The sequence below is a fragment of the Syngnathoides biaculeatus genome, chromosome 5 (genome assembly GCF_019802595.1).
Source record: "Syngnathoides biaculeatus isolate LvHL_M chromosome 5, ASM1980259v1, whole genome shotgun sequence".
NCBI classification, from domain to species: Eukaryota; Metazoa; Chordata; class Actinopteri; order Syngnathiformes; family Syngnathidae; genus Syngnathoides; species Syngnathoides biaculeatus.
Genome location: NC_084644.1, coordinates 21,519,578 through 21,542,102, shown reverse-complemented (window position 1 = coordinate 21,542,102; position 22,525 = coordinate 21,519,578). Strand labels below are relative to the sequence as shown.

General features: G+C 40.7%; 1 protein-coding gene across 1 annotated transcript in view; it reads right to left on the bottom strand.

Moving 5' to 3' along the window:
- Positions 1-22,525, bottom strand: part of rspo2 (R-spondin 2) — an 80,954-nt gene that overhangs the window by 1,208 nt on the left and 57,221 nt on the right. The gene's annotated exons all lie outside the window — the stretch shown is intronic.

Sequence of the window (22,525 nt, the reverse complement as noted above, 5' to 3'; positions counted from 1 at the left end):
TTGGCATTAAAAAGAACATTTTATCACATTTGTCCTTCCTGATACTTGTGCTCATCAAGCTGGCATTGCGTCGAGCAGGACAAGACAGTTTGTGGAACTTACTTCCAAGATTTACAGTGCCTACCCTTTCAAAGACTTTCCATGGACTCTTTAGTTAAATTATTCCTGCATGCTAAAATGATACCAAATACATACAAAGCATTAAATGAATCAGTAGTGTACAACATGTTATTAGCTTCAGTAGTCGGGTCTGAGCATGAGGTTTGAACTATCCATTCACCCCAACAGTTTCCATTGCCAATGGAACAGAAAAGCACAGAAACTCAAGAAACTCAATTCTTCCCAACTCAGTCCCTCAGCCTAAGGTTAATCCACCCCAGGTTTTCCCGCTGGGACGAGACATGCTGGAAACTGACAGGCTGTTCTCATAGAAACGTGTGGTGTAGGTTTTGCACCCTCAACTCTCTGTGACAGGAAAAATGGAGGCTACTAAACCGCAAGGCAACAATCTGGCTGCCAAGTCCACAAATACGATAGCGATGTGTGTGTGTGTTTGATTTATGTAAAACAGAGTGAGTGGGAGGGAATTGAAGGTAAAAGAAAATCTAATGGGGTGAAAGTATAGTGATTCTTGAATGACGAGATCAAATCTGGGTCCTGATGTACAACATGTGATTCACTCCACGCTACAGTTCAAGTGAGAGTCGGGTGGAGTGGCGCTGGAGGAAAATAAATACGTTTTGGGAAAGCTTTCAATAGCTTCTGGCTCTCCTCATTGCACTTGTTTGAGTCTTTTCTCACGAAAACATAGGTAACCCAGTGTAAAAGGGTATTATCCCTAATTGCCTTCTCATATGTGCTTCCACTTGGCCTTTTAAGCACCCCGAGAACACACCCTGTGCCCATTCCTGGACTAAAATTTGCACTTGTTTAAGCTGACATGCATGAGAAGGCGAGATATTACCCTGCTAATAGGCTCTCGCGATGAATAATACAGATGCATGCAAACATCAAACCATCTCAGAGCTATTTCCTGCAATTAATCTCAATTGGTTATTTTGAGCCACATTGCCAATTTAAGTCATGGCCATAAAGCTTCTCACACACAGCTTTTAGCCTGTGAGAACAACTTTCACATCACTTCCATCGAAATTGTATGCCCTGACATGGAAGAATGTGAGTGGAAAACTTTGTACACTTGCTTAACTGATGCCACTTTAGATTTTTAGCATGGCTTACAGCGCGAGAATGTTTGTTAAAGCAAACTTGGACCTGAAAGGCTTTTGGCTTATGGCAGAGTTTTCCTAGCCATTTAAAGAGGCAATTTTCATTCAAAACAGTGTTGCTAGGAGCCTGATAAACAACACCATTAGTGAATCAAACTCATTGTAAATTATATTTGACAGCTATAAAGGAACTGGTCCACCGTTAAAGTCCTGTAACACAGAAAACTTGATTCCTTGGACGCAAGGTTACATTTAAGCATTTACAGCAACCGTTTGAAATGTAAATAAAGATGAACGTAAAAAAAAAACAAAAGTTATCGTGTTCATGATTGGGAATTGGGAACTTCTACAATGAAGTGTTGAATGTTTATGTTTGTGTTTAGTATCCATATCAGACGTATGACTTCTGGAGGTGTTATGTGGAGATCGTTTTGTACAAACGTTGAGCGATTGCTATTTGTTATTGCTTCTGCAGTTTGGTACTCTGTTGTTTTGATTTCTCATCCATTGTACCGTCTTTGTCTTTGACAAATTCACAGCTCGACTGTGATGGTCAAGTGAAACTTGCGCAGGAAGCCTAAAACATTCTCATGAGTATAAAAGGAAGTTTTTGCAAAGCAATTGCACCCCGTCAGATGGTCTCTGTTTCCAAATCATCGCATTTGTGAATAAATAACACAATAAATACCCAAGATTAACTAACTACCATTTGTAGTCTCCAGGCTTGCACTCTTGGCAGTATTATTTACTATATTAAAGGAGTTCGTCCAAACTGCAATATAAACTGCAAGTTGAATACAAACTTCTCAGTGTTGGCAGCTAGAGGGCAACCAATCCCCACAAAAGCATCTTCCTCCAGATTCTGATCCAATCAGAGATAATCTATCATATATTTCCAACAACCATGTTTGGGTTTTCCTCAAGACACCATGCATCCTGTTTGCTTTCACCAATTTGTGTTCACATTATTACTTAAGCTTATGAGCAAGATTCACAGAGGAAACTGCTTCATTTACCTGTAAACAAATTATTAACTTAAGTTGATCATTCATTTAAAAACTAAGAACATCATCATAAATCTTATAAAATGTAAAGATGATTTTATCTTGGGAAGCACAGAAAGTTTAAACCCATTTGCTGTCTCCATTTTGACAATGTAAGTGGAACATAAGGAATTGAATTAAAGGAGAACAGCTTTTATCAGAAAATTATGATCCCTCACATGCTATTTATTTCCGTTCTGGCTGCTTTTATACACCACAGCAGAAGCATAACTCACCAATGTTTAGCTTTCCTTTACAGATATAATCTTTTTCTGCCAGCTTGACATTTGAATTTGAGCTGGAAATGAATGTAAATCAAACAAATAAAGAAAAAAAAAATCTCAAGTGCAAATCAAAATGTTTTGTATTGAAAATCAGAAGCAGAGCTTGTGGCGGGACGGTTGTTTATTGCTGTCAGAAATGACCTTTGGTGGAATTCTTTAATGTTGATGTTCCTGTGTCTGCGTGTGTACGAAACACAGACATGCCCTTAATTCCTTGTATCCCACTGAGTGTAAGATCCTATATCAATCACCTACATGAAATTCAGAAATACTTTGGCAAGAGATTCTGATTTTTCTGCACTGTTAGCAACCCTCTGTGGTAATCAAGGTAAATGCACGGAAAAGATCCAACAACAAGCTACTTTTCCAACTATTAAATATTACACAGATCATATTATTAGTCTTGCTACTGCTTTAAGGTATTTATGTCCCACACAAATGAATCTATATATAGAATAGGCAGTGCAAGAAAACCCACTGCACATGAACTCTTTAAGATTGACATTTGCTGGAAAAAAAAGAACAAATGTTACTAAGGAGGGCAACAGTTGTGGTTATTAAACTTTATTCTAAAGTATTTAGTTTAAAGATCAGAAAGCGGTGAAAATATTGTCTTGTACAGTTTGGATTTACACAAGTTTGCACAGTAAGGTGGGTAGGTAACAACTGGTTAGCACATCTGCCTCACAGTTCTAAGTACCTGTGTTCAAATCCAGTCTCGCCTGCGTGGAGTTTGCATGTTCTCGCATTGCCTGTGTGGGTTTTCTCCGGGCACTCTGTTTTCCTCCCACATTATAAAAATGTGTCGTAGGTTGATTGGAGACACTAAATTACCTGTAAGTGTGGATGTCAGTGTGAATGGTTGCTTGTTTATATGTGGCCTGTGATTAGTTGGCAACCAGCTCAGGGTGTACCCCGCCTCTTGCCTCAAGATAGCTGGGATTGTCTCCATCACGTCCATGACCCTAGTGAGGATAAGCGGTCCAGAAAATGGACTGGATTGGATTCACAGATTCAACTTTCAATTTTATATAACATGGGAAACTTTCAGGCCTTCTCATGTATTGTAGGGGGAACAAGGGGGAAAAAAGGGTAGACTGTATCACAGTATTGCGATTTTCAATTCCTAAAATGTCCAACAGATCCCCATGAGCAGATGTTGCTACTCTGCAACTGACTTGTGAACAAATTTAAATGCACTGTCTAGAAGCGGAGCCCAAATGATTTCATCCACTAACAACGCTGGCAGCACTGCACGAATCGAAGGCCTAATCTTATCTCGATTGCTTGTGGTTTGAGAAAATCAATGACTGACCTCAAGAAAGCATTAAGACATACGGTAAATGGGATGCTATTTTGCTGACCCCCCCCCAACCCAGCCTATTAATACCCTTCAGAGAAAAGGGAGTGGTTGACAAGTTGTAAATCAACAAATTTGAAGTAGTGGACTCCATAGGGGTAAATTCATATTCAGTGGCTCATCTTTTACATAAACAAGCTGTAGTGGAGCCCATCCTTTGTGACCGGGGAAAAAGAAAACCAGTGGCGCCAGTGGTATTTGATTTCAGTGGTGGGAATTGGATTATCAACCATTAAGGGCCGCCTCACACATACATTTGTAACACTGTGGAGGAAAAAGGAGACATGCAGTACCCATGCTGTGTTCTCTTTACTTACATACCAGTGACTGTCTGGGAAAAGGTTACATATGAGGATGTTTCTACAAATTGCTACAAAGATTTCATGATTGGTGGCACATGTCCAGATGACATCAGGTGAGCTAAAGTTCAGAGAGATCTAGTCCACGGCTTGGCCCAAGCACTCAAATAAGGTTCAAAGTTAAATTCCGCATCAGTTCACAGTAGGAGAATTTTTTCAGATAAAAACATACCAAAAAGACAGCATGGTGGCACAACGAGTGAGAGCGTTGGCTTCACAGTTCTGAAGACTGGGGTTCAAATCCCGGCCCCACCTGTCTGGAGTTTACATGTGCCTGCGTAGGTATTTTCCAGGCAGTCCTGTTTCCTCCCACATGCCCAATACATGCATTAATTAGACACTCCAAATTTCCCTTAGGTCTCATTGTGACCGCGAATGGTTGTTTGTCACTATGTGCCGTACGATTGGCTGGTAACCTGTACAAGGTGTACCCCGCTTCCTGCCCGATGACAGCTGGGGTAGGCTCCAGCACTCCCGTGACCTTTGTGAGGATAAGCAGCTCAGAAAATAGATGTACCAAAAATGGCCACCCATTTCCTGTACTGCTTATCCTTAGACGGGTCAGAGGAATGCTGGAGCCTTTCCCAGCTATCTTCGGACAGGAGGTGAGGTACACCCTCAACTGGTTGCAAGCCAATAGCATGGCACATAGAAACAACGATTCGCACTGACATTCATACATATGGGCGCGTTTTAGAATCACCAATTAACCTAACATGCAAGTTTTTTGGATGTGCGGGGAAACCAGAATACCTGGAGTACCTACAGGTATCTATCAGTGAAAACCCATATGGGCATGGAGAGAACATGCAAAATCCATACAGCCGAAGGGGGGATTTGATCCCAGGTCTTCAGAACAGCAGCAGATGTGCAAATCAGTCATCTACCATCCCACCCTGGCAAAAACTCAATATTTTAGAAATACTAAGACAAACAGATGCTGGGAAAAAGAAATCAGCTTCATGACTGAGAGAACAATCATTTACAAAAACCGTCATCTTGCCAACCAACCGACAAGAGTCTCTGTGCAGTGTCACTAAGCTCTAACAAGGTTAGTGTGTGTCGCACTCTTTCATTCACTCTTACACTTTGTCCTTCTCTTCCTCATCCCATGCTCTGCTTCCTATCAGGCAGCAGGGCTAAAATGATTTAAAACATACACATTCCAATTCAGAAAGCTAATGTTGGGATTAGTTTGGTCATTATTTTCTCATCTAAAACCTGGTGCTTGACATGCAGAGGGATTAACGCATGTTAGCTCACCCATCTGCTCTTTGATGCTCCTTTTTTTTTTATTAACAATAAATTAAAGTGAAAACCAACGCGGAGATTAACATCCCTAAGCGGAAAATTCCTACCTAAACATGCATGAATGACAAGGTGATTAATATGGCGAATAGGCAGTATGAACAGCGTGTTTTTCCCCCACTGAGAGGGTCTATCATAGCAGCAAGAAACAGCCACAAATGATCCAATAGGGCCAAAGAACAGAGGATGACCGCACTCATTAAAGTACCCATCAGTCTGCTCCAAGTTTAACATGACACTTTGTTGCATTTCACAATCTCATGACTATTCCCTCATGTAGTTTGGGATACCACCTCTGCTTCCAATGTTTAGAGGTGAATTAACAAGTATGATGTGATAAAAAAAAAATAATAATAATCTTTCACAACAATTTCTAAAATGCTCAAACTCTGTTCTGTGATTCCAAAGGTTCTCTTTTATACCTTCACTTCCAGTTGTGTACTGTCCTTAACAGATTCATTGGAAACATTGTTTCCAAGTGTGCAAGGAAACATGTAATTCAATGATTTGTTTGTTAAGATTCTTAATCCTGGAAACACTTGGACATGTTTTCCCATCCTTCCAAGATGCACTTTGGAAGATACAGTTTGACTGTGGTATTGTAGTTTCAAAACGAAATTCAGTTGGGAAAATAAGAACCGCACCAAAGTTAAATAGGATGTTTGTCTGGAGACCCACTGTCTGCAACTAAAACAAATAAATGTAATCGCATATTATTTATGGAATAGAGCAGTTTGATGATCTTCCCTCGCCCTCATTTCAAAGTGATACCCTTTTGTTTCGGTTTGGTAGAGTAAGCGTTTTATTGTGTTCACATTGTAAAGGTTCCCAGAATATTTGACCCAAACTCTAGTAATGTGTATTGCATTTTGGTGATGGAGGTGGCATTGGAACATAAAAGCATGCTTGTTGAGGAATTATGAATTCTGTATTTTCCTGAACGATATTAATTCTGTGAACAACCAAAAGTTGAAACAATGATGCTGCCTCTAAATCTAACACAATCAACTCACATTAGTGAAAAAATGCCTACCTCAACACTTTTAACTACACTTCATTCAAATTTCCATAATGAATGATGTATTACCCTTTGAATGTCCTCTTTATGCAATTTCTGGTGTAAATTTGTACTGTATTATTATTCTCTTGGAATAAGTGTCCCAAATGACAAAGAAACGGAAAGACTTAGCAGTTCAAACTCTGAAGATCTATGGGACATTTAGTGGTATATTTTTTTCTTGAGGAGGATTCACCATAAGAGGTTCAGTTTCACAAACTGATATATAATCATTTATACTTCAAATGTTGGACGACTGTGGAACACCTTTTTAAAATCCTGTTTAAAAATAGCATGTGTTTTCATGACATCACATGGTCTTAACAACAACAAATAAATGACAGAGCTCACTGATTAATATGATGAATGACTATTCGTATTTCGTTTCCTCAGCTGAAAGTAAAGCTGAAAAAGAGTAGTACTGTACATTCACTTCAGCTGCATCATGTTTTATTACCAATTGTGATGCTCACCGAGTTGGATGAAGTCAACAAGACCAGATGGTTTCTTTCCACCCTGTGCAAGGTTTATTAGTTTAAATCTACTCTGTGCAAGATTTACACTAAAATATGAAAAAAATCACTGGGTTTTTCCATGAAAAGTAATCAAATAAAAAAATAAATAAAAGATTTCAACTCCACAACAGTGTAGTTAGTTAGACTAAAGCACAATGCACAGTACCCAAACATTAGTCCAACTAAGGGTCTAGTCTAAGTGGGCAACCCACTAAACTGGTCACCAATCAGTCACAGTCTATTGAGTATTCACACTTACAATCATACATATTGATAATTTGGTGACTTCAATAAATTTAGCAGGAATATGTAGATGTAAACCAGGGTCCCTGGAGAAAAAAAAAAACATGCAAGTTGAGGAAGAACACACAAACTCCACACTGGATGGTCCAAATTGGGATTAGAACTCAGAGCCATTAACTGAAAAGCAGACATAGACACGGCATTTAACGGCATTTAACCTAACAATTATAATCTGTCCAAATTAAAATGTACTCAAATTTGAAAAATTATTGACTGACTGGAGAATGGTTACAAATTAAATCCAAATCAAAACACTTCTAACACAAACAAATCTTGTTTAGGTATTATTAGATCATTCTATCTTGATGTACAATATCAGAAACCATGAAATAGAAATAGTAGAAAAGTTCCATTTTATGGCAATATGCTTTCCAGTTTTTTGAAGTGCAATACTTGAGGTCGTAATTCAAGGCAGAAGTAAATACCGTCAATATTTTCTCCATTTCTGTCTGCCTGTGTACACTGGTTGGTGAGTCCATACAGCATTTTTTTTCCACTTTGAATTTTTTTCTTCCACTTTCAACTAAATAACAGTGATTTCACCAAGCCAATGGTGTCATGAGGGTAAGCAGCCAGGCAGGGAACAGCCATTAACGACAGCCCCGCTCAGCTTGATGCGCCTAGAAACCACAGAACTCCTGAGAAGAGCGAAGCCCCCTCTGCGGCTTGCTATCACCCGACTGACTCATCGACACATCTGGACTTAAGTACATGTGGCTGTCGTGCCGCATGGGTACTCGGGTAAGTGAGGCATAATTAGGCTTAGTTGACTTTAATGAATGGCTTAATGTGGTGTTTAATTTCAGATGAGAAAAATATCAAGGTCAGCACCTTATCAAAGAAAGGGCCGTGGTGATGCTCCTGAAGGCGTGTTGCTCTTGTGGGCCTGATAGTTTTGTATTTGTTGTATGGATGAGGTCAAGGCAAAGTAAGCTTAAGACAGCAGCGGCACACAAGGGAGTAGGTACAATTTAGTAGAAGATTTAAAGCTTGCTGACACGCTCTGATACAATGTAGGAATTGATTATTCAAACTGTTAAGTTAGTACAGATGTGATCTCTGTCATTACTAAAGGACACAGAGTGATGAGCTACAGCTGGCTGGATTTCTAAAGCAGTACATCAATATGAGGGAAGAGTCTCTGATCATCTCATAATACTTACATAATAATTTTATATTGCTTCATGCCTCCTTGGTTCATCTGCACATTTTGTAATTGAATTAGTATTACCAAAACTATTGTACACTTGATGTTTTAACATACTTAAAAAAGACTATAATACACACGTCATCATCTGCTTTAGGTCCGTTGTCCAGACGCCACTGGGTGGAACTTCCTCCCTTTGGGTAGTGAACTAGGCATATTGAGTTATTGGGGCAGAGGTTTTACAGCCGGATGCCCTTCCTGACGACAATTCCTGACGATTATGCATTTGCTAAATGATATGATGCAGGCTTCATTAATTTTTTAATTTGAATTATTCTTCTTCTTTTTCTTTCAGCTTGAGGGATCGCCACAGACGAACACATATTTGTTTGGCACACTTTTACGCCGGATGCCCTCCCTGATGCAATCCCTCTGCATTTAGCCAGAGAAAGAAGCTTACAGAACCTGGTATGGATAGGTTTCCAATGCCGCCATCTTGCGTGTCATAGAGGTCAGAGAACATAGGTGATAGGTGAAGCGCGAAGTTTTTTTCTTTCCTCAATTTTCCGATTGATCTAAGGGTGATGGTGACGTCATTGGAAACCTAGGCGGTCTCCCATCCAAGTGCTAACCAAGGCCAAACTCTCTTAGCTTCCGAGATCTGACAAGATTTGGCGTTGTCAGGGTAGCATGGCTGTAAGCCATTTTTAAATTTGTGTATATATAAACAAAAAATATATATAAAATAAGAAAATAAAATTTAAAAAAGGCAGCACAGTGGCTCAGCTAGAAAGTGTTGGCGTCACAGTTCAGAGGCGGCACAGTGGGCCAACTGGTTAGACCATTGGCCTCACAATTTTGAGGACCAGCATTCAAATGCCGGCCCCGCCTGTGTGAAGTTTGCATGTTCTCCCCGTGCCTGTGATGGTTTTCTCTGGGCACTCCGGTTTCCTTCCACATCCCAAAAACATGCAACATTAACTGGACACTCTAAATTGCACCTATGTGTGATCGTGAGTGCGTCTGATTGTCTTGATGTGCCCTGCCATTGACTGGCAACCAGTTCAGGGTGTACCCTCCCTCCTGGCCGTTGACAGATGGGATAGGCTCCAGCACTTCCACGACCCTTGTGAGGATAAGCGGCTCAGAAAATGGACGAATGAAAACTTTAAGAAGTGGCACAAAATTAAGTCGTTTGGCACAGTTTACATTTTCAAAAGGTGTAGGACAAAAACAGCTCTAGCTATCATAGTTTTGACCAAACGAGGCTGATGAGCAGGTTTTCCCTCCCTTTTATGGCTTTTCTTAGCGTACAAAAAAGCATGCATGATTTCACTACCATACTTTTCACAATTTTTGTCCTAAATATAAACTATTTAGTAATTTGAAGTACATGTGGATGTTCACACCATAAAAAGAATTTGCCTTCATGCCAAAGTGTTCTTCATTCATGTGTGCACACACTGATTGACTAATTTCACTTAGACTGCAACCCCTTGGTCTCCATGGGCTGTAACGGAATGGAGCACAATATAGGAGGAAATTGTCCTGCATGATTCACTCTAATTTCTGCGCAAGGCCTTTCAAATTTTCATGAGGAAATCCTTCACATGTTTGGACACAGAGCGCAACTGTCCCAAAACAGGACCAGAGCTCAATGAGAGGGGAGCCAAACTAAGTCAGGCAGGCTTAGGCACTAAAACAGAGACAGGGGCCATCAGGATCAGGCAGGAACCTTTCTGCAATAGCGGTGATGAGAGAATACTGTACATTCAGGTTGGTGCTTTTTGTTTTCTCTGATTGTTGTACTAACCCTGGAAGGCACTTTTCAGTCTCCTTTGGTGAGCCGACACATATTGTTTGATAAAAATAGCTTATTAGTTCACAGAGTTGTGGAAGGAAGGGGAGCATGTGTTTGATGTATTAGCAAAGCTGCTGCTGCACAGGGTAAAGGAAAAGCCCATCCAGGAAGGATCTGATCCTCTTTAAGGCCTGCACTGCATCAAACACTTGTCAAACACCAGGCAGATGGACAGCTGAGTGGCTATGAAAGTTTTGATCACACAAACGGGCCAACAAGAATCACTGCTGCTCAGCTCATCTATCCAGACATGGCTCTCAAAACTTCTGTCAATAATCCCCCTTGCGTCTCACTCAAACACAAATAGAGGGCTTTGGGCCATATGGCAGACATTTTCTTGTTGGTTTTAGATGTGTATGATTACAGTGCAATTTCAACTGTCATTTCAGGGTCTCACCTCACTGAGGTTTGTGTACTCCAAAAGGCAAGAGCATCTGTCAGACATACAGCACAGGAAGGTGAAAGTAATCAAATTAAAGAGAGAGCTCAACTCCCACTAATCCAAGATATATGTCCAAGGTCTATAGAGATCAGGGACCTGAACCTTGCCGCCCAGCAAGAAAGGATATGTATGTTTTAAAGAGATTTGATACGGTACATGGGAAGAGTGCAGTTTCATGAGTGTAAGCTTTTCAGTTATGTCTGCCCACATCTATGGACCACAGGTGTCTATGACAACTTTCAAGGGCCATATACAGAAAAATATTATAGGATGCACAAGCCATTGACATTCTTCACTTTTCATCTATTTAACAAAATACATCTAAACCATCATCATCGAAAAGGTTTTAAAAACTGCGACGTCCCCTGTCATAAAAGGGTGTGCACACTTGTGCACACTATTTTCGACTTCCGCTACCAAAAATACTTTTTTTTAAATTGCATTGACCAGGTTATAGGTCACATTAATAGTGGGGAAAATTTAAATTATTTATCTAGCCCTCATTTTATTTGACCAAATCCTGGCAATTCAACATGAATGTGAAGACTATATTATCCACTGTGTAAACTGTATATCACATGTATTATGTAGGACTAGATGTTAATATCCCTCTATTTATGCATATTTCAGCTCCGATGAGGCTCTGTGGGATGTTCAAATAAGTGATGGCACCCTACGGGTTATCAAGTGGGCTTCCTTTCATCATCAAGTGTTTCGCTCCTAGGCCCACGACACTCTCGTGAGGGTTCAGCAGTGAATCCCAGCATCCCAGGTTCATCCCTTAGGTGCCATCAATTCTCCTGAAGGCTCAATTGGGATCTTTCTTCTTTATCCACAGCCACTGGCTGGCCTTTTCCACCGCCTTGGAGAGATTTCTGACTGCTTCCCGGCCTTCCCTCGGACTCCCGTCACTCTGAGTAGCCTGGATATTGAGGAGGCTATAAACCCTCCAATTTCCAGTCTCATGCACTGCCCAGCTGTCCGCTGTCTGGTGGCTTATTGGTGTGGCCGGTTTGCCTCTCCCCCTTCCGAACAAACAGCCGTGATTGCCAGTTGTCTGACAAGGGTGGGAGGGCATTCACCCTCATCCGCTGGTTCTCCAGAACATCAGTGAGACACTTCAGCACTTGGTTTTGCCGCCAGGTGTAACGGCCTTGAGTAAGGCTGGTCTTGGAACCAACCAGGATGTGCCTCAGTGTTGCAGGACTTGAACATAACAAGCACTTGGGATCGACTTAGGTTCGTGGGAGAAGGCAAGACGTCATATACAGCTCTGATGGTAAAGCTTGTCCTGAATGCCTCCATCTCCTAAAGCTCTTTCCAGGTGAGCTTCCTTGCCTCCACTCCTTCCCAGGCCAACCATTGCCCTTGCTTGGCCTGCGTTGGTGTTCTCAACGTACCTCCAGCTTGCGCCGCTCATTAGTATTGGCCTTGCTCCATACTGGTTTACTGGCCCCGAGCCCAAGGCTTCTCCTCCCGTTCTGCACTCGGCCAACGATGTCCTTGTGTCTGAGTGCTGCCTTTGCCTGTCCAATTGCAGCCACCGGTGTCCACTTTGTGCCAGTGGCCAGGATCGGGGCAGTCTGGGCTAGATAAATATATTCAAAAACCATGTAGGTGATGAAACAAAGAATCAGGGTTGTTTCAGGATTTTTGGATGACCACTGGCAGCGATAAACCAATTAGTAAATATTACATAAAACTATTTACAGTGTGTTGATTACCTACACCGTGCCTCCGGTACATACAGTATACTGTAGTACCAGTATGCTACAAAAAAACATTTGTTTGTGTCAGGACTGCCGAAAATGACAGAGAAAAGACATGCTTATGAGGTACAATTCAAACTACAAGCTATTAGTTATGCAGTTGTAAATGGAAATAGAGCAGTCGCGAGATGTTTCAAAATCAATTAATCTATAATTCAGATGTGGAGGAAGCAGGAGAATAAACTGCACCAAGTTAAGAACCAAAGTTGGCCTGAGGTGGAAGACCAAGAAGAATCACCTTTATTGGCCAAGAGTTTAAAAACACACAAGGAATTTTTATCTGGCAGTCGGTGCTGCCCTGGTACGACATTCAGAACAAAGAACAAGGAACAACATAGCGACAAGAACAAAGAACAAGCCACGTTTCTGTTTATAGGAACTATTCCTCATAAGACGTGCAAGATGTAAAATCTTCAGTTAGAACAGGTAAGAGATGTGTTCATGTCCCACATGGTGTTAAGCTTGTACAGAGTGCCTTTACCCGTTTACGGTTCTCGTTATAGACCAGTGCAATGTCAATTGTTCAAAGGGAGCAGTTTAAAGTGATGAATTGTGTCGTCTATAAAATATAAAATAATACATATAAATATATATATCCATCCATCCATCCATCCATTTTCTTAGCCACTCATCCTCACAAGGGTCGTGGGGAGTGCTAGAGCCTATCCCAGTTGTCAACGGGCAGGAGGCAGGTACACCCTGAACTCTTTGCCAGCCAATCACAGAGCACATAGAGACAAACAGCCGCACTCACAATCACACCTAGGATCAATTTAGAGTGTCCAATTAATGTTGCATGTTTTTGGATATGGTAGGAGGTACGCTGATTAGAATTTAATGACTTAATTGCCAGAGGGAAAAAACTGTTTGAATGCCTACGAACTGACCATCATCCGCACCTACTGCAGTAACAAAATTACCGACAGAAAGATCCAGCCCAATCACATCACCAATATAGACCAGGTCCCTCTCACTTTTAAATCCCCCTGAACCATAGAGTGGAGAGAAAGGGGAGCACGCTATCCATACGCAACACGGGATATGAGAATTCAGCTTTTACTGTTGTTCTTGGTTGCCAAGGTAATGGACAGAAACTACCACCTATGGTCATTTTTGAGAGGAAGATGCTGCCAAAAGAAAAGTTTCCAGTCAGAGTCATCATTAAGGCTAATGAAAAAGTCTGGATGGGTGAGGAGTAAATGAAAGCGTGTCTGAGAGGTGTGTATAAAGAGACCAGCTGCTTTTTTCCACATATCACTGCCTCTTGTTGATCTGCGACTCCATGAATGTCAATGTCAATGCTACAGTGAAAAACTCAATGAATTAAATGAATTTGGAGCTTGCTATCATTTAGGGTGGATTAACAGAAGAACTCTAACCACTGGAAATTGGTGTAAACAAGGTGCTGAAATTGATCTACCGAGTGATGTCGGGATGATGGATGAGAGACAGTGAACAGACATTTACTAAGACTGAGAGGCAGCCCCAGCCGAGTTATACCACCATATGTGAAGGGATTGAGAATTCCTGGGCTAAGGTACTGTATCTGCTTTAACTATTGTCCAGCATTGCTGAAAAAGAACCTGGCAAAGAGAGAGGTTAAACCCAACATATTTGATGGAGAAATTGGCCAGCTGTTCAATTCAGATACAGAGGATGAGGACTTTGATGGATTTGTGACAAAATATTGATATTTTTTTTTTTTGTTTTTTCAATGGATAGTAGCTTTGGCTTGTTTTACCATGCACTGAATAATACGATGCACCTTATGTATGGCTTAAAGTGGGCCTGTCATGAAATAGATGATTTTTGGTATATTATTAATGAAAAACCCACAGCCAATATGGTCACATGTGTTTTTTTCACCACAAAACATGATTTTGACGTATATAGCTTTTTGTAACTCCTGCCATGAAAATCCTCTCAGGGATTTGTTTTCGAGAAGAAGCAGGAAGTGACATAAAGGACAGCAGTGTCCTCTAGTGGACTCGTCTGTTTCCATTAGTTTTACCTCCGGGAAGGTAGCTCGTTGTTCCTTCGTGTTAGCTAAAATGCCAACTCATTGCATTGCTGGACATTGCGTGAACACTCGGGACAATGGAATTACACTTCATAAGTTTGAAAATGGATTGCACATGTGCAGAGGACGAGAGCTTCGTGGGTTCCAAATAACAGGTAGGCGTGTATACAGCTACTAAAAAAAAAAAATAATAGTTTGGGGTGGACCACGTAATTGGTCTCTCTCATAACGTAACAAACAATCCGTGTATGAAATGTGTCAATGTGCGCGTCGCCCAGCCAACAATGCCTCACTCAGCCTCGTCTCCATAGTGTCCATCGCATACTGCGCCGGCTTTGAACATACCCCTAAAAGCAGCATGGCTCGGCTCCACCTCCTCCTTATATGCCACCGGCGCAGAAAATCAGCCACACCGGCTGGCTGCGATGAGCCGCGATGGCTCATCTCCGCCGCGGAAGTGGATCGGACGAGGATGCTGTTTGGCCGTGATCACATTGAATCTGAATATGGCTCGAAAAAATAGTGTAATATTGCCCTGAGGGCTAGAAACAATTGTGTAATATTGTGCCGGTAACTTTACTCGGTTGTGTGGTGTTGTCCTTTTCGAAAGGAGCTTCGGTGTCAGAAGGGGCATCGGAAAAATCCAAATATCTCTGTTGTTCGGCTTCCATAGTAGCAGGCACTGCGCGTTTTCAACAGCGGAAGTGACGATGACGTCAAGGAAAGAGGATGCGACTAATATGGCGACCATTTGGATGCCGAGGGACACTCAATTGCGCAACTATGCGCATGGATGACGCACGATCTGCTCACATATATTTTTTTCGTATAAACATTGAAGGGAATACTGTTTATATGTATTTTTCATTACAATATCTATTTTAGAATGTTTATAGGGATGACAGTCCCACTTTAAGTACAGAAACAGACCCTGTAATTGCGAGTGTGCCTTCAATTCCACTGTGCCTTATGGTGTGGAAAATAAGGTATTTAACTTTTACTGAGTAGCCATAGAGACAACATTAGATCTTAGATGCTAGAAAAACTTGGGTTAGCAAAATATGTCCTCTTTAAGGACTTCCATTAACCAAATATGCATGTTTTTTAAAATCAGAATACCCTGAGAAAACCCATTCAAGCATCTTTGCACTATGCAAACCCCACACATCAAGACCCGAAAATTGAACTCAGACCTTTGACAGTGAGGGAGACATACTAGCCAAATGCCCCCACTACGTTGTCATCCATGTTTTCAGGTAACAATGTAACATGGGTGTATTTTCAGCATTTGCTCTCCTCAGATGATCGACGTGTGTATGCAGATCCTGCTTGTTGGGAGGTCTACCATAGGCCAAGTAAGAAGCTAGTAGATTTTTGGAATCCTTTTCTTCCTTTTTTTTTTTTACATTGGCCTTGGACAACTTCGGGGCTCTCTGAGTTCATCTTCAATTCTTGGTGTAAAAATCTCCTTTTTGTGGTCACTGGCACACAAAAGTGACTCTTCTCCCAAGTTAAACAAGACATTTCTAACCTCCAACAGCCCCATTGATCCTGGTTGGTTCTTCTGTTTTATGTCATCAGAAAACCTGTCATAGTCACTCCTTTAAACTCAAATTGTGACTGTGTGACATCACCTCAGTGTTCAGCTTTTCAGTGATGGTGGGAGTGCAGTGCAGACGTTCTGCTGCATGGTCCCTACTTACCACCTTAAAGGTTCTACTTTGAATTGGCATCCCATATTTGTTACTGTTTAGTTGAAACACAGATACACAGAAAATCACAAAGATGCGCATACAACCAAAGACAGTAGATCTATACTTGTCACTTTGTTATGTCTCAACATCCCCACCCTTGCTCATTACTCGTGGACAAGATTGGGTCAGAAGCCAAAGTCTTGCTCTGAATCACTAGATGTAATTAAAAGCTGTAATGTCTCTATAAAAGTGACGGCCAAATACAGAGATAGACAGGGAGGGAGGGTGTAAAGGGGAAGAAAGCTGAGAATGAGCTTCTGGTGGCTGAGTCTCGGTTGCTGCAACTGTGCACCAGATGTTTTCAGGCACTCTCGTTCAGATTTCCTTCTTTTCTCCTCGAGCCAGATCTCTAAAACCAGACAGCATGCAGGGCTGCTCTCAAATAGGTGCGTCACATCCTCTTCTATGACATGCGTGTTGTTTCTCAGGCAGCCTCACTGAGTGAAATGTAACAAGCAAGCCAGTGTCATTCCTATCTGAGACAGGAAAGGAATTGAAACAAGACCAAGAAAAAGTGTGTCTAGTCCGGCGACGTGCTGTGCTTGTGAGGTCGATTTTATTGTTTCTTAGTGACGTTTACATGTTTCTCACAGTCTGTTTGAGAACGTATGCATGTGATTCCTCATGTACATGGTGTGGATATGATGAAAGTTTTGTGGCCAACTGGAGAATTGTCAGCAACACTCTAGTGGAGGTCTGGCTCACTAACCAGCTTGGGTTATCTAAATACAGTATGAGGTCAGAAACAGACACTGGCCCTGCTTACGACAAAGGTTAGATCGATATTTAGACGGGTGAAAAATTAGAGCAAGCTGTCAGAAGAGCTTCAGTATACTTTGGCATTGATTCTACTAGTTTCTGGAACTTCATGGGAACAATACAAAGCCATTGTTCCTAAGATGTTTCCTTTTTTGGTGGTGGTGAGTACTGTCTCTGAGCTTGAGCCAAACGATCCTTCTTAAATTGAGTTCAAATGGTTTCAATTCAACATTAAACCATTCAGTAGTTTATGTTCGATCAAATCATCTGCATTTCTTTGTGGTCTCATGTATTCACATTTTACCTTTTGTCTGCAATCTGTACATTCTTTTGGCTGTGAGTATTTTAAACAGCTTTCATAAAACAGTAGGTTGTAAATGTAAGGTTTTTTTTCTTTTGTTGAAATCATTACATCATTTGCATTAAATTAATGGAGGAGCAATTTCTTGAATATTTACCTCCTACAAGACACAATACATTTAACAATGTATTCACAAAACATGTATTTTTACTTTTGGAAAAATCCAACTAATCAATCATCAGCATCATAATAATCATCTAGAATTCTTTGATGAAATAATTAATAATGAACGTAATTTAAGCAATTAAAAGTTTGAAGTTTTCGTGTTATCAGGAGAAATGCTTGAAACAGTACTTCACTCTACATCACTTCCACTTTCTATTCTCTTTTTGAGGAGGCAGAATCACAGTCAAACAAAATGCTGTGCTTCGATCTAAAATGCATTCCATGGCAATAAGTTCTTCTCAATCAATTACACCACTATGATAGTTGATAATTTTGTTGTGACATTGAAGAAAAATAGCTTATTGCTAAAAAAAATTCTTCTCTTTCTCCACCTTTTAATTCTTCGAACTTTCGTTATCTTGGTGACTACATAAATGAATGACAAGTATTTGTGCTGTGTGTTTAAACTGCCCTTCATTCTTATCAGATTTTTTTGATGGACATTTTCATTTGACCATTTTAAAACCTCTGCTCAAATTAATGGCTGATGGATTACAAAAACAATCTTCAATTTAGTTAAACAAAAGGTGTGATGCATTGTGGGATGTAGAAAACGGTATGTTCACTGTAAAAAAAAAAAAAAAAAAGGCAGATAACTGTATTTCCAAAAATATTAATATTGTCTTCTGGATCCCAGAACAAATGACCTGCAGGGCAGGATTTTCCTGGGGTGGTTTGAGTTTGACGTATGTGTCACAGAGTGTAAAAACCAGCATATACTGCCCATCAACTGCAATACTCTCCAAGGTCCACTTCACAGCCTTAAACATGTCATGGGTAATATCAGCCCATATACTGCTCAGCAGGGGGAAATAGCTTCCATTTGTGGAGCATGGGATCCTGAGAAACGTTCGACTTGTTCATAGTATTCCGTGCTGTTTTCTCACTTTTCTTGCCACCTTGTTAGCATATTGCATGGGGTGTTGATGGTATCTCCTCATTTCCTCAAATTTCTGTTTGTGATTCATACCACACATGATATGGTGAAATGCATGAATATGTGAAAATAATCCTCACACTCACAGATGAAACCAGTGAGCCATGTAGAGTTTGTTGACATCAACTACGGGAGATATTTTACAATATAATTGAGGCGTATATTGTGTTTTTCATCAGAAGGCTTCTATTCTAAATATTACTACCAAATCAGAATTTATAGCAAATAATAATCTTAATTAATGTGTTCACATGAGTCTGCAAAAGTCAGTTTAGTACGACCATAATTCAACTGGATTGTGAATAGTGTGAAAAAACACTGAATGACACCTTATCTTTCATTCTGGCAGATAACAGAAGTGTAGAGTAAGATTGTAAGAGCATTGCTAAAACCTTTCACTTCCCATCTTCCATCCCTCCTCCCCCAAATCTTTGATAACCTCCAAGTTTATGTCTCATTCCTGTGGTATGAAGATGGGTGATCCATATAAAGCCGCCAGGGTCATGTGGTGTTTCATATATTGCATTTCTGAAGAAAGTTGCCATCAAAATGAGAGCAGTCTGGTATTTATTTAGGTATGGGAGCAGGGGCACTTAGTGGAAAGTTAATCAGAGGTCCAACAAAACAAGAGGGTCATAGTACCTCATCTGTAAGGACATAAACATTGTATCCAGAAAGCTGCTCTGTGGACAAAATATTCTTCAACTACAGGGACTTCTCAGTTTAAAGAGGGTCTCCACCCAAGATGTTTTGACTTCACAACACGCGAGTCTTGTCTGCCATTATGGCCCCAGCACCATAGTGTTTATGCTTTGCTCATGCATATGGCTTATCTGTGTTTCTGTGCTGGTAGTTTATTTGCCCTTTTCGCCCACCTTTTTACACATTATGGCCTAAAAAAAGAAAGCTGGTTTTTTTTTGGACCGTGGAACCGATGCTTAACATCATTAAAAAATAATAATAATAAATAGAAAGGATTAACACCGATGGACATGACAGACATAAAGACTTAATTCGGATGACCGTGGCGATTTTTATGAAGGACAAAGCCCATATTTTAGCTCATGTGAAGGGTTTAGTCTCTATGAGGGATACAGTGATCACGTGGCAACTTTTTTTGTGAAGAAAAAAATATGAAGCAACGCTCTTCGATCGTTACCAAGATGGAAAGATTACTTACATTATGGATCGAGGATCCGAATCAATGTAGACTTGATATCAGCCCCATGTTCATTAAAGGAAAAGGCACAGCGTATTTGCCTAACTTTGAAAGAGCAGATACAGTAGGAGAGGAAGCCCAGGAGGACTTTACCCCATGCAAGGGGTACCTGCACTTGCTTCCATTGCAAGAGCTGAGCGCAGCCTGACTTCTTTCTTCACCCTCCCAGCCTCCCTTCCCAAATAGTAAGTGAAGAATCTTATATTTTTACTTGAATATATTTTTGTTCTTTTTATACGAAGTGCCCATACCCCACCCATTTTCTTATTCTCATGAGTGTCGCGGGAATGCTGAAGCCAATCCCAGCAATCATTGTAAATTTTGTCTTTAACGGTGAAATTCAACTTAAGTCAGAATTCGAGTTAAGTCGGTACTGTGGGAACGGATCTCAATCGTAGACCGAGGACTCCCTGTAGTTGGAGATATGCACATGATACCGTTGAGCCAGGCACTAACGGAAACATGACAGCATATTTGTTGTTACTCTTTGGAGCTGACATCTTGAGTTAACAACCTGTTTCAATGTACATTCAATATAATTAAGATAACCTTGCAAGTTTGCAAGGTGTGGTGGTGATAAAAAGGGCACAGATTCACCATGAGATTCAAACCTGTGCCAGTATCCAGATCTAAACTGGCCTGACAAAAAAAGGATACTTTTGAGGCCTACTAATTAGCTCCTGTCTGCATGTATGGAGCGGTCTTATTAAATGAAAATTAAGCCATGCTCCCTCAGTCACAACCAGCCACAGTGTGAGCCACACATAATCACAATGACAGGGCAACTGCCAATTACTGCTCACTTGCTTTCCTGGGAAATCACTTCTCACTTGGCTCCTGCTAGATGCAGGTTGTCCGTGGTTTGTTGAAAAGAAGGTTTTGTGCTATGTACAGTAAATGACTGCCTCCAAGTCAGCCTTTGATCATCCACAAGCTCCAAAATAGAATAAGGAATGTATTGCAATATTTTTTATCGGGATAATGTTTACACGATTGGATAAATTGTCCTTGTCGCTATTAATTTTGTCCTGGCTATGTTTCTCTCTGCGTGTGCTGTGCAGTTGCCATTCACATCAGAATCAGAATCAGCTTTATTGGCCAAGTGTGTAACAACACACAAGGAATTTGTCTCCGGTAGTCGGTGCTGCCCTGGTACGACATTCAGAATGAAGAACAAACAAACTAACAAGAACAAAGAACAAGAGACATTCGGTTACAGATGTGCAACATGCAGTCTTCTTCATTTACAACAGTTAAGACTGCGTCAACACCCCACATTATGTTAAGCTTATGCAGAGTACATGGACTAATAGAGCTGGTGCACCTACGTGACCGAAGTCACATGCTGGCCATATTGACGGTCTAGCAAAGCATTCTTCAATGCTAAGTCGGTTGGACACAGCACGAAAATATGTCTTATAGCACGACGCTCAGAGTTTTGTCCGATGCCGTTAAACATTTAGAAAGTAATAAATTAAGGTATGTGGAAAAATGAGTGACACTTTACATAGAGGACCCATATTTAATGCCGAAGTCGATGTTTTCGCCGATAAGAAAGTGGATTGTTAACCCGCTACCGCTTGTCTTGGACAACTAGATATACACATGTATCTGGTGAGTAAGTCATCGAGATTTACACAAAAGACTTTGAAAGATCTTTTCTTGTCTTTTCAGCTGGTATTCCATAGAATGATCTCTTTGAATATATGTCTCGTCTGTTGTAACAACAAACATTCTGCTCCGGTTCAATGTCCCCCACAGTGTCCAGCAGCTCTTTTTGACCGGCAATATGGTGCCGTGAAAATATTTTACGATTTAATTTTACTATTGGCTGAATAACGCATGCCACTGAAGTTATCCTTAATACTGTAAATAATTAACTTTTCCAAGTTTTTATCAATTGGGGATTTTGGCGAGAGATGCTGATGTTTTAAAGGACTTCTCCCTGCTTTTTAAGTCATTAGCCTGTCAGCTAGAAAGCATAATGAACTGTTAACTTCGCCTTCAAAGTCTCTGTTGTGTAAATCTACACGCTGCACAATGACCAAGGCTGTGGAGAGAGCTAACACCATCCAGAATCTTTTTGGCCTGTACATGAGCCCATGAGCAGCTGTCCAACTTTTTAATGCACTCGTCAACAATTTACTGAGTTGGGACAAACTATCATGTCCATTTTTATTTTTTAAATGATAAGCTGACATAGCAATTATTGTGACAGGCCTGCCTGCAGTTGTGCATGCTTTGCCATTTATTTGAACCTCTGGAAATGACACATTTTTAAAGACCTGAGAATTATTCCATTACACACAAAGAAGAGGATGGATTATTCACTAAACATCGCAAATTCCCACCATGCGGAACCAGGTGGTGTGGTGAGGCGAGAACGAGGACTAGTTTCCCTGTTTGGCAAAATTGTGGATATGATAGCTGGCTATCCGGCACACTGAGTGAGAGGATTTTGTCACGGAATGGAAATACCTTCACCAGATATTTGTATTTTAACGTGCATGTTCTGTGTGAATTCTTTGTATGAGCGGTCAATGGTCGGTGAATATGAATTTTGCAGAACGTTGCTTGCTTTCATCACAAATAATATATAGTGCAGTACTGTATTGAAAAAATAAGAACATTATTAG